This window comes from Aplysia californica, unplaced genomic scaffold, assembly GCF_000002075.1.
Source record: "Aplysia californica isolate F4 #8 unplaced genomic scaffold, AplCal3.0 scaffold00516, whole genome shotgun sequence".
In the NCBI taxonomy this organism is placed as follows: domain Eukaryota; kingdom Metazoa; phylum Mollusca; class Gastropoda; order Aplysiida; family Aplysiidae; genus Aplysia; species Aplysia californica.
This window is the reverse complement of record NW_004797786.1, coordinates 397,342-410,364: the sequence shown is the minus strand read 5'-3', so window position 1 is coordinate 410,364 and position 13,023 is coordinate 397,342.

Here is a 13,023-nt window from a genome sequence, read left to right as displayed (position 1 = left end):
TTGTTGTTGTTGTTGTTGTTGTTGTTGTTGTTGTTGTGTGTGTGAGTGTGTATGTGTGTGTGTGGTAGCCTATCCTTTCGAAACGTTTGGAGCCCCGAATAGCGTGCTCTTCGCCAGGGCCACCGACTCTCTTGGGTAGCGGGTGAGGCAGTCTGTTGTTGTTGTTGTTTGTTTGTTTGTTGTTGTTGTTGTTTATATTGTTGCTGTTGCTGTTGTTGTTGCTTTTTTCAGGGATGGAGGGGATTCAATAAAGAAGTGAAATGGGAACATCCAACTTAACTTTATTACTTCTTTGTGGATTTGGACGTTCACATCGGTTAATATCGGAACTCATCGCCTGGCGTCAAGATTGACTTACTGGTTGAGACTCTTGCCCTATAGCCCAGAGGCTCCGAAACTTGTTCTGTTGTAATACGGACGGACTTTAAAAAGTAGGTTCCCTCTTTTTAAAAAGAGTCACTGGTAGAGGACATCAAACGTACCGTGCGCTCATACGACCTTATGCAGTTGCGAGCGCCGTAAAACTCCGTACTAAACTTTTTAAAAAACCTTACTGTACCCATAACAATATAATTTTAAAAAACCTATCGTTCCAATAAAGGCTGAGTCTGCCGTATGTCAATAACGACTCTGTACGATTACTAACGTAAGCTTTAGTTTGTTGTTGTCGTTGTATTTTATATTTGGTAAATATATTTTATATTGGGGGCTTGCCATAGTTTTCCTATCTGAGCATTTATAATTAAAACAAAATTATACATTTCTGGTTCTGTTTATTTGCGCACAAATTACATGTAGACTTTCATTGAAACACCAGAAATAAAAATGAATGTCAATGCACGCAAAATGCAATCCAACAATACCAATCATACGTATTATATGGTCGCTTTTATGGACGAGAGGGCTAACCCAGATTTTCGGGGGTTTCCAGAAATCTTGATCTACACCAAAAGTGGGCATTGCCCTTGGTGTAGGAGAAGTTTGGTTCCATTGGTGTGTATATTTGTTTGGTTATAGGGAAAACTCTCCTTATGTTTTAAAGAAACTGAACATGGGTCCAAAAACTTTACCTTCGATTTTCTCAGAACAGCATTTTTCGGGATAGCCACATTGTGCTTAAAAGCGACCATATAATAATGTAATCTAAATACAATTATGGCAAAACACATTGTCTCTTTCAATTTCCTTGCATTTTAAAAATCCATAAATGTTATAGTGATGTTTTAATACAGGCCTTTCCCAAACAAAATATGAGAGCAAATCTTGGTCTTGGATCTGACAGTTACATTATCCTCGCTCACTTCCGGCAAAGTCAGAATCAAGGAATGATTCAATCCAAGGTTCAAAAAGGTGTCCAAAAGAAAGTGGGCATTTCATTTTTGTATTGCTTTTATGACTGAAGATAATATCTAAGCCGCAATATGAAAAAAACCCATTGCTTTCTGGTCAACATTCATTTGTACCAACTTTTAATATGTAGATAATACCCTGTAACATGAAGCTGTGGCACTTTGGGACTTTCTGATAACCACATCTACTCAAGTCCTTGGGAAAACTAGAGCCACACAGATGTTGATCGACAGAAAAAAAGAAACTCGAGTGCTTCGAGAAAGCATTTAAACACCGTTGTAAGCACATATACACGAACACACACACACACACACACACACACACACACACACACACACAAACACACACACAAACACACACATACGAAAAGAATGAGAGTGAGAGAGAGAGAGAGAGAGAGAGAGAGAGAGAGAGAGAGAGAGAGAGAGAGTGAGAAAGAAAGAGATGGGGAGAAGGGGGCATTGGTTTGGATTTTCTTTTTGAAATGGGATTTTTTCACATCTAAGTATTTCACTGATTTCTTCCATATTGTGCCCCGATTTTATGCTTTTTAATGTCTTACTCTCATTGTCTGTTTTCCCCAACAACGGAGTGGGAGTCGTTGTCAAAACAGAACATGCTCCTAAGCGCTTGTCTATAACGTGAAGACATTCGGTAGTAGATCGCTATATTGACAGAAGCATTCACGTTCTGAATTGTATACTTGGCATAGTACATGATCACGTTGGTATAGCGGTAGCGTCGGTTCGCGTCCAACTCCGGAAAGAAGCGACGAACTATGCTGATAATCACTTCTGGGACAGTGCACAAAATACAAATTACCGCGATCGCTGTGACCATTCGTGCAACCCGTCTCTCTGGCGAGTTGGGCGGCGCTCCTGTGTTCATTTGTTTGGACTGTGGTATCCCCGCATGCTGTTCCCTCCACGAGGAGGAATTGTTTAGACTAGTCACCATTGCGCATGTGCTGACGATGATGATAGCCAATGCCAAGATAGGTAAGATAGTTCCGTTTAAGACCGCAGCAATATGTTCCATGTCACGTCTGTTTGAAGACACCCAAAACATCAGTCTTGTGGCATTGACCCTTGGATCAAACCTCCACTCCACTCCGAAAGTAGCATAGATATGAGAGAAACAAGCTACCATAAGACAATAAATAATCAAGATGTACGCACTTGTCTTTTTTGGCGTTATAAAAGACCTGACCTTGAGAGGAACATACACGCAAAGAAATCGTTCCACACAAATATACACTGTGATCCAGGTGGACATTCTGTTGAACATGGCGTGTGGCTATGATCCTGCCACATACACCAAGGCCAGCGGATCTATGACCGTGACTTTTGCGAACTCCATGAGACCAAAGCACACACACATATTCAGCATACATGCGAGTCCCAACAAGTCCGCCACGGCCAAAGCCATGAGACTGATTGTCACACTGTCGCGGAAACCATGCTTGGCAAACACGACCATATTTATCATGTTGGTGACCAGGCCAACACAGCTGAGACTGCCGTTGATGAAAACGGCCAGTGTGATCTCGACGATACGACCTACCTCAGGACTGATCAGACCGCTGCCCTCCAGACTATTCAGACTGGGTTCATTGTCTTCCATACCGTCTGAAGCGTTGGAGCAGAGCGCTATATCGATATCATGACAAAGACGAATGGTGGCGTTGTCTGTTAATGATTCCATCTTCCTCACACGAGTCAGCGCTTAGGATCAACAGTTCTGGATCTCGTGAAAATTATAGCAGGGTCACATTCAATCTTAACCCTCGGACGCTGCAACCTGCCAATTTAAAGCGGAGAACTGTGATTCATGAAACGGTTATAGGTTTGCGAGACAAAGAAAATGTGAAGCAGCGTGGTGGAATCAGGCTCTCGTCAATTTTTGGGCATAATGAGTTATTAGTATCATCTTAAAGCTTGTTCATTTGTCTTGCTTTTGAAAAAATTACTCATCCATCTTCAATAGAAATGGAGATATTTTGGATTGAAGGAGGTGAGGGTCACATGGTTTAAGAGGTAATATTAGCGAAAAAAAAGGTCGCCAAAGCTTGGAAAAATTCCAAAGCTGGAGAGTCCATGGAAAATGTAAATTGATATTTTTGTGCCTTTAATCAACGTTTTCGGTGAAATCCTCAAAGGAATATGTTTGTAAATGAACATAAAAGGTGATGAGCCAAAAAATAAAAAGTTAATGAAAATTGTTTGGCAGGGAGAAAACTGCTGTTTTCTTCGATTTCATTATTTTGACGAGAGCCTGATTCCACCACGCTGCCTCGCAAATGTGAAAGTTACAAAAGAAATATTTTCAGGAAAGAATATTTGGTGAGATTTTTGTTTGCCGGGGGTGGGGTTGGGGGGGGGGGGGGGGGGGGGGGAGAAGGGTCTGATTTAAAAATGGCTACAAATATTCACCACAATTATTCACGTGGCGAAATCAGAATAATCTGTAAAAAAGGCTTCAGCCTAACTCTGTGAGCAAATAGCGTATTTAGTTAAAATAAAATGTATCCCACTGCTCCACCACCAGAAGGTGCGGCCCCTTCAATAGTGAAATGTCACCCTTGAACATCTACGCTCAGGTGCGCATGGGCGACATTTGCTTAGGTGTATCGTCTGTCTTCCGTCGTCTTTCTTCCTTCCTGTCTTATCCTCCCCCGAGCTGACCGGGGAATAGAATAAAAATACCCCCCTGTCCCATCAACAGGGGGTGCCCCCCCCCCCCTGATGGGATGCCACTCGTACGTCACTAGCTCTCTGACGTGGGGGAGGCATCTTTTGTTCGTACTTGCTGTGTCTTCTTTCCATTCATCTTTCTTTCTGATCTGTCGACCGAAGGTCTTGTCAAGCAAAACATGGACCCCGAATCCCGGCAGCGCGAGGCACCTTGTTGACCGTGGGGTGCGACCGGTATGACCGGAGAAGGGGATTCTGGTGGCTGAGCTGTGACTTCCCTCACCAACACGCCACTTTGGCCCTGGATTCGGTCTAGACGGGCGAGTGTAGCGGCCTACTGCACTCAATCGGTTATGACCGGTTCATTGAACCGGTTTTTTGGCCAATCTTGGTTAGAAGGCGAGATTTCTTGCCGTCCGATTGGCAGTATACCTCCAGGGTAGCCCTGACACCAGCTATGGACTTCCGAGCGGTGTCCCCCTGTTGGATTCGGTGGCGGGTGGGGAGCCGTGGAGATGAACAAACACGAAAACACACGGAACTAAAAATAAACATTTCTCCCACTCCAATTCCCAACAAGTCCCAGACAGGAGAAGCAGGTGCAACTCCTGGCCTGGGCAAAAGAAAGAAGGGCCTTTGGGGCGACGATGCTGACCTTGTCAGCATCTGGGACATGCCAAAGAGAACGTCCTTGGGGTGGTCACCATTTCTGGTGATCTCCCCAAAAGATGAAAAGCAGGACCTAGCAACACTAGGCGTCTTCGAAATTCACAAAACACTATAAACACAGAGGTCTGAACACACCCAGGGGTGTCATCAAAAGCCGAGAGTTCAGTGCCTGTACGGAAGAAGAGATGGTCCAGGACGTCGATGGAATTGTCCATGCTCGTCGTATCAGAACGTGGTGAGATGGCAAGGAAATCTGTACCAACACGTAGATCCTTACATTCAACACGCCTACACCACCAACAAAATTAGACATTGCTTATTTAAAACTAGAAGTACGACCATACATCCCGAAACCGATGCGCTGTTTCAACTGTCAGCCCTTCGGACACACACAGCTGCGCTGTCGTCGTGGTGCAGTTAGTCCTCGCTGCGGCAAGGAAGGACACTCTAGGGAGACCTACTCTGCAGATCCCTGGTGTCCAAATTGCCGTCAGGGGGGGGGGAGGTCACTCTGCATCTTCGAGTAAGTGTCCGAAATGGTGTCAGGAGATGGCCATCATAACACATAGGGCCCAGTACGGCGGAACGTTCGCTCAAGCAAGAGCAACGTTATATCCAAAAGGATCGACCCCGAGATATGCAAAAACATATTCCGAAGTCTTGATGACGGTCCCAGGGTCCAATCCAAAAGGTCCTTCAGACCGATAGACAAAGGCAAAATACCTGCAACAAACAATGCTCCAGTCTGGAGACGGAGGAGGACATGGAGTCCTCTTCCTCCCCTCCTACCTCTCCCACTCCCTATTCACAATCCCCCCACATCCCTTCTTCAGCACCACCCTCTCAGCCATCCTCTTCATCCTCACCCCCATCATTATCCTCACCCCCATCACCATCTTCACCCTCATCATCATCATCATCATCATCACCCCCATCATCTTCACCTCCAACATCCTCATCATCATCATCTTCATACCCATCATCACTTCCAACAATCACATCGCTTCCACCTCCATCTCCCTCATCTCGCCAACACCAACCTCCATCCTATCGCCCTTCATCCAACAAAACCCCTCCACCCACTCCCCGAACCTGTTCCCCCTCCTCTACCAGCATCCGGGACTCCCATACTCTTCCCCTTCCACACTCCCCCTCAAAAAAAGCTGAGGACACCCGCACGTCACGCACAATTGTACAAACTTTTACTCAAAGGATAGGGAGCTCCTTTTTGCGTTGCGTGCAACACATATTTTACAGTTCGGTACATCCTGACGGAGTGTGTCGATTTCAACTATATACGTACAAAATACTGTAGATGTAACGAAGGCAGAACTCTTTTTGACATCGATAATCCGAGAAAAATTAAAAAAGTTTTATTAAAGAAATGGGATTGTTTAATAGGGTGTGGTATAAAATGTATAGTTATCGTTGTCAGTGTATATACATACACTGAAATTAATTCTTAAAATATAAATGTGACGCTTGGTGTTGAAATCAGGCGCTTGTCAAAATAATGAAATCGGAAAAAAGTATTTTTCCATCCGTTTGCGATTTTTATCAAAATTTTGTTTTTTGGCTGAACATCTTGTATGTTCATATGAAAACACATTTCCATATGACTTTTTACTGAAAAAAATCTTGTTTAAAGCAACGAAGTATGTGATTTTCTGTTTTCAAGGACTCTGAAGCTGTTGAAGTTAGCAAACTATGGAGGCCATTTTCTTATTAATTTAAACACTGAAACCAGGCCACCTCACCTTCTTTAATCGTTTATTATGTCTCAACTTCTATTCAAGTTAGTTGAATTTTTTTTCATTGACAGCAAGGCAAATGAATAAGCTTTCAGATGATAGCAATAGCTCCACATGCCCGAAAATTGACGAGCGCCTGGTTTCACCACGTCGTGACACAAATGTAAATAAGAGTGTTTAACATATTTACAAAAAATTTCATAAATGTCTGTCCTTCCTTTTAACATAATGATGATATGACCGTGTGCAGTTGCGAGCGCCGAAAAAGTCTTACTAAAACATGGCATGATGATAGATTTGTTGTAGTAAAAGCTGTTGGCACTTACATGACCAAAATTTAGTGGATAGTGCCGTAAAACACCTGCTCCATCAATCAAAAAGACAAAAATTAACGCAAGATTGCAGGTAAAAGTTACATAAATTGACACTATTTTGATCCATTTTGGAATTTTGGAGGCGGAATGCCTCGAACCCACCTGTCAGGGCTTACCCGGGCTGAAAGGGATTGGGAGACAGAACTTTTAACTCGATGAAAAGTTCTTCGGGATTTGAACACAAGTCTTTTTTTTTTCGACGGCGAAGCGTCGAACAGCTACACCACAAAGGCTGACTTTGAAAGTAAACGTCTATAAAAGCAGAGCGTCATGACGACAAAGCTGTATCATTGCAAGTCAGGGTCCCCAAGTAAAGAAACAAGCAAAAGAAAAACAGAAAACAAAACAAAAACAACCCCCCAAAAAAACAACAAGGGAAAGTTGGGTGTAAGACAAGACTCCTAGAAGATGATTACACAGTAATAAAAAAAACAACTAAGTATACTCTTTGCACTTGCGAATGAGTAAGGAAGGCAACACGTGTACTTGAAAATATGAATTCTGTTGGTAAGGCTCAATTAGCCTCCGAACCGGCATCTTCATAAGCCTGATTTACTCAGATAGTGATTATAATTACAGGAAATGCCGCTTCACCGCTTCCACTTTTTTATTGAAAAAAATTACCTAAGTATTTACTTAAAGAGGGCAAAATAACTTGCCTCCGGTATGAGAAAGTGCTTTCAGTCGGTACACAAAGATGATTATCTTCAATTTTTAAAATGTGTTTGTCAATTCCGATAACTCTTGCCCTTAGCAATAGAAAAAGAAATTAATGTTTCAAGTAGCGCACGTTCGTAATCGGTTTACTATCTCGGTGGTCCTGCGTTATATCAAAGAAGAATGTATTATCGTTATTATTGTTACTATTGTTATTATTATTTAATTTTTAGGGTGCATTTTTTACATATATAAACATTTTTATTCGATTCGGCTCATACTCTCGCGCAATCATTCACTAACTTCAAATGTTCATATCTCAAGTGTTAACACCGACAGTATAAAAATGTGATTGTAAATCCACTTATGACTTGACGCTCATCATTTTGCTTTTTGCAAGAGCAAAGGAGTTGAAATATAATTATCAAAAATTACTGCAGATTTAAAAACCTTCTTTTGAAATCACAGAAAAATATACTTTTATAAATAGTATTGAAGTCTAATAAGTTGTAGCAGCAATCAATCGAAGGGGGGTAATTTCGATCAATCTGTCCAAATGCGTATAATATAACTCAACTTGGCATTAAAAAAGGGGAAGGTTTATTAAATTGCAGAAGGGGCACTGGTTTCCAAGACAGTCACCTTTACTGAGCAGTAGAGGGGTCCAACTGTTAGTCTTTTCTCCTCTTTCAGATGACCCCCCCCCACCCTCCTAATTTGCTGTTGTTCCTCACAAAGATCTTGGACTAACAATTGATAACAAGCTTGACCCCTCCCAAAGTCCAACCCCTCGTCCATCGTCGCGGGAGGTGGAAACGGACAAAGTAGGGGATTGCTGGGTTTGAAAGATGTATGGCGTGGGTTTACTCACATGTCCGCTACGGTAGCAATGAAGACCATCTCGGGTCACCCTACAACGTCCGGCTAACGGGGCTCTGGTGAAACTACGACAGGCCTAGCCAGCCGTGGCGGATTATTTATTGCTAAAGAAAATCATAGGAGAAAGCAACGGACGAACCAAAACAGAAAACGACTAGGAAACAGAAAAGGACAACGAGAATGAACGAGCACTTGGAATATTTGTGGAATCGAAGACAAAGAGCCAAAAGTTGTTGACTTCATGAAGAGATAGAGAATGCCGGTGATGGGAATTTCAGACTGCAGACGGAAGGGAACTGGAATTAAACTAGATCCATGAGGACTAAGTCCTGATTTTGGAGTTGCAGGGATGAGACAACTAGGGCAACACATGGTGTAGGTTTTATTCTATACCGGATACAGCAAAGAATGTGTTGGAAACAGAGTTAGTAAGGGGAGAACAAAAGATCTCAAACTTCATCCAAGCTTATGCACCTTGCAATGACCCCTGCAGCGAAGAACAAAAAGAAGAATTCTTTGAGAAGATGGCAGACACCATAAGCACAGTCTCAGACAGGGAAGAACTTATTGTCATGGGTGGTTTCAATGGAAAAGTCGGCAAGAGACGATCCCCTTGGGACCAGTACCTTGGCCCACACAGTAACACTAAGTGAGTGCAACTATAACGGGGGACAGCTATTAGCACTGTGTACAGAATACGGACTGTGGATAACAAACATCTTTTACCAACACAGACCCAATCAGAAACAAACTTGGTACAAATGGGACGATCTGAATGTATCACCACAGATATATTTCATCTTGACACGAGTAGAAGAAAGAGGAAGAGTCGCGGACTCGAGAGCCATCCCAAATGCAGCCCTGGACACTGACCACCGTCCAGTTATCTTATTTACCAAGCAGCGGATTGAAAAAAAACCGAGGAAAAGGAAGAGGAAGGAAACAGACGGACAGATCAACTTAGAAAACTCCAGAATAAAGAAATACGACAGGAAATGGAGACAGAAGTCGCACAGAAGCTGAAAGAAGTAGACAGCTTAAAAATGACAGCAGAAGAAACATGGCCAGTGTTCAAGACCACGCTGACAGAGACACTCCAAAGCCTGCGGTACAAAGAACACCGGAAGAGGGCAGGTAAAGCAGACAGCTTGGTGGACAGACACAGTAAAGGAGGCCATCAAAGAAAAGAAGGAGTTGTACAAGGCGTGGGTAAAATCAAAGCTAGATGAGGACTATGTGAAATACAAACTTGCAAGACGTCATAGCAAGAGGATAGTCATAGTCAGAAGTTCCAAGGAACAGTCATGGAAGGAATATGGCGAAATATTAAGTGAACTGTGCAAACACTCGCCACGACAGTTCTACAAAAGTGTCAAAGCAATGAGACTACGGGACGAACCATACAACCCAACAACAGTAGTCAATGACAAAGATGGAAACCCATGCAGTGAAGAAGACAGCATCAAAAACAGATGGCAGGAGTATTTCAGGGAACTCCTTAATCCAAGCAGCCACGGAAACACACAGACCCAATTCAACCACGACATACAGAAGAAGAAGAACAAAACATCTTAAGATCAGAGGCACAGCAGGCACTGCAGAATAGCCCAAGGAACAATGCAGCAGGCATTGATGGCATTACAACTGAAGCCATTCTGGCATGTGGAGAAACAGCGATCATCTGGCTGACCACAATATTCCAAAAAGAATGGAGGGAGAGGAAAGTCACAGAAGACTGGCAGCGTGCAGTTGTGATGCCAATCTGGAAGAAGAAATGCAGCAAGAAAGACTGCAACACCTACCGAGGAATTTCCCTTCTGAGCCACACAGGCAAGATGTACGCAGAGATCTTGGAACAGCGTGCAAGGCACAAGGTGGAACCATTACTGAGTTATATTAGGCGCAGATGGGCTTCAGAAAAGGGAGAGGGTGCACAAACGCTATCTTCGCTCTAAGACAACTGAGTGAAAGGACAATTGCATACAACAAAGAACTGAATCTTGTGTTTGTAGACCAGGAAAAAGCGTTTGCTAGAGTAAATAGAAACAAACTGTGGTAAACACTTGAAGAGTACAGCATTAGGGGACAACTGTTGAACAACATCAGAGCTATCTATACCTACAGTATATGAGCACAGTCCGCACCCAAATGGACTCACTGACTGGTTAGACGTGTCATCTGGAGTGAGACTAGGGTGTGTGTTATCACCGCAACTGTTTATAATATACATGGACAAAATTACAAAAGAAGCAAACCCCAACCCGATAGACCTGAATGAGATGCTGTTTGCGGACGGTCAAAGTGTGGCACATGAAAAAGAAGAGCAACTTCAAAAGCACACTGACAGGCTGAATACACAATATGAAAAGCTCAACATGAAGATCAGTAAAAGCAAAATAGAGGTGATGAAAGTCAGCAGAACACCTGGCAGCCATAACATCACCATCGACGGAAATCCTCTGAAGCAAGAAAACGAGTTCAAGTATCTTGGTAGTATCTTTTCGGAAGACGGGCGTCTCAACTGGGAAATTGAGATGAGAGTACAAAAGGCTAACAGCGTCAGCTACCAGATTGCCCCACTCCTCAAACATCCTAACATCCCCTTTGAAACTAAGACCAAACTCATTAACACTATCTTCATCCACACCTTGACCTACCAGTGCCAGACATGGATCCTGACCAAAAGTCTTGAACGTAAGATAACCACCTCCGAGATGAGATGTCTAAGGAGAACCGCCAACAAAACCAGAGAAATGGTGGGAACAACACCTGTCTTCCACTACATACGAAGGCAAACAATCAGGTGGTTTGGGCATCTCACACGTATGGCATCTAACCAGCTTGCTAGTAAAGCCTACTACAGGAAAGTGTCAGGGTACAAAGCAAGAGGAAGACCAAGAAAGACCTAGGTCCAGGGTGGGAAGGATATCCCGAGAACATTCAATATCCCACCAAACCAGGCCATCAGACTTGCTAGAGACAGGAAGCTCTTTCTCCCCTCGACGACTTAGAGGTACAAGAGGGCGGATAAAGTAAAGTAAGTAACAAGCTTGATTGGCATCTCTACACTGCTCTTGCGCATTAAAAATAATCAAAGAATGTTCCTTTTCAGGACATTAAAAAAACTGTGTAGATAATAAGAATATGTCCCTTTTATACCAATCTATGATTGAAAGCGTGTTACTATTAATTTGTATTTGCTGCTGGGCTGGGGATTGTAGTGTGGCAGATAAATAAATATTTAACTTGACAAAACCATTAAGAAAGCCAGCAAGATCTCTGGACATAATTTTACCAGAATTGATGAAATGTATAAGATCACAAGTAGTAAAAAGGATAAACAGCATTTTAAACGACCCATTACACCACCTTTCCACACAAATTGTAATATCACGCAGCGGCTGATATGTACGTCTAAAAGCAAAGAAAGAGAGATACAAAAGAAGGTTGTTGTTTTTTACCATCTAGTATAAAGCTACTGTCAGAATAACATCAATGTGTATTGCTTTTTCGAGTAAGTATCTTTATAGCGCTAAAGGTCTTGTAATTAAATTCCTGCTTGTGGTTGAATGGTGCAACTGATGTAGTATGTACGTTTTGTCAGCTTTACTCATCTTTTCATATCTTATGTGGGAAAGACGAAAAGCCTTGCCATTGCACCACAACGAATGCGGTTCCTTTGTGGAGAGTGGAAACACTCTCTGTGCACCACTCATATGAAAGGGTTGTAGTAGTAGGTGAACAATCATGCTTCTCGCTTATTCGTGGAATCTTACGGACAGCTTTCGATAAATTATGATGATGAAGTCTTGATGATTGGAATGTGTAACACGCACAGGCGGACAGCTTTCGATAAATTATGATGATGAAGTCTTGATGATTGGAATGTGTAACATGCACAGGCGGTCCTAGATTACCCATAACATACTGCAAAGGCTAGATACATAAGCCCCAGTGCTAGAGATGTGGGTGAACACAAATTGGACAGGATCGTCTAGCTACGCCACGGGTAATAATTATGATTTGTGAGTCATTGGCTCTTTGGTAGCTAGCTTGTTTTCGTCATCAGTTCACTTTAACTCAAGTGCAAGAACGAACAAGGACAGCACCGGTCGCTATCATAGAATTGCAACGTTCTATCTGCTCAGTACCTTGTTTTGAAAGATTTGACGTTAAAAGTTTTGGGTTTCACAACATGTCATGCTTTTTCGAATAGAATTCTTTGGATGTCTTGATAATGACTCAGAACAATCTTACTATTTTGATAGAGCAGATAGCACATTTGGTTTCTGACCTCATGGTCTTAGTAACTCAAAACGGCCCAAAATGTCAGATAAAAATGTGCAATTCTGAGGTAACAACCTGTCACCATGGCAGTGTTCCTTGCCACAACAGGCTAACAGCATCTCAGTCTCTGCTTTGAGAAAGATGCAACTTGTAATATTTTATTTAAAAGCATAAGTTTAGTTAGCAGTTTTGTTGCGGGGTTTTTTTCGGGGGGGGGGGGGGGGGGTGCTGTTGTTGTTGGGTTTTTTTTTTGTGTGTTTTTTTTGGGGGGGGGTGTTTTGTTTTGTTTTTGTTTAGTACTTTGATGTGTATGTCTCTATACATACCAAAGAAAGAAGCGTGTGCTAAAAGAACAGATTTAAA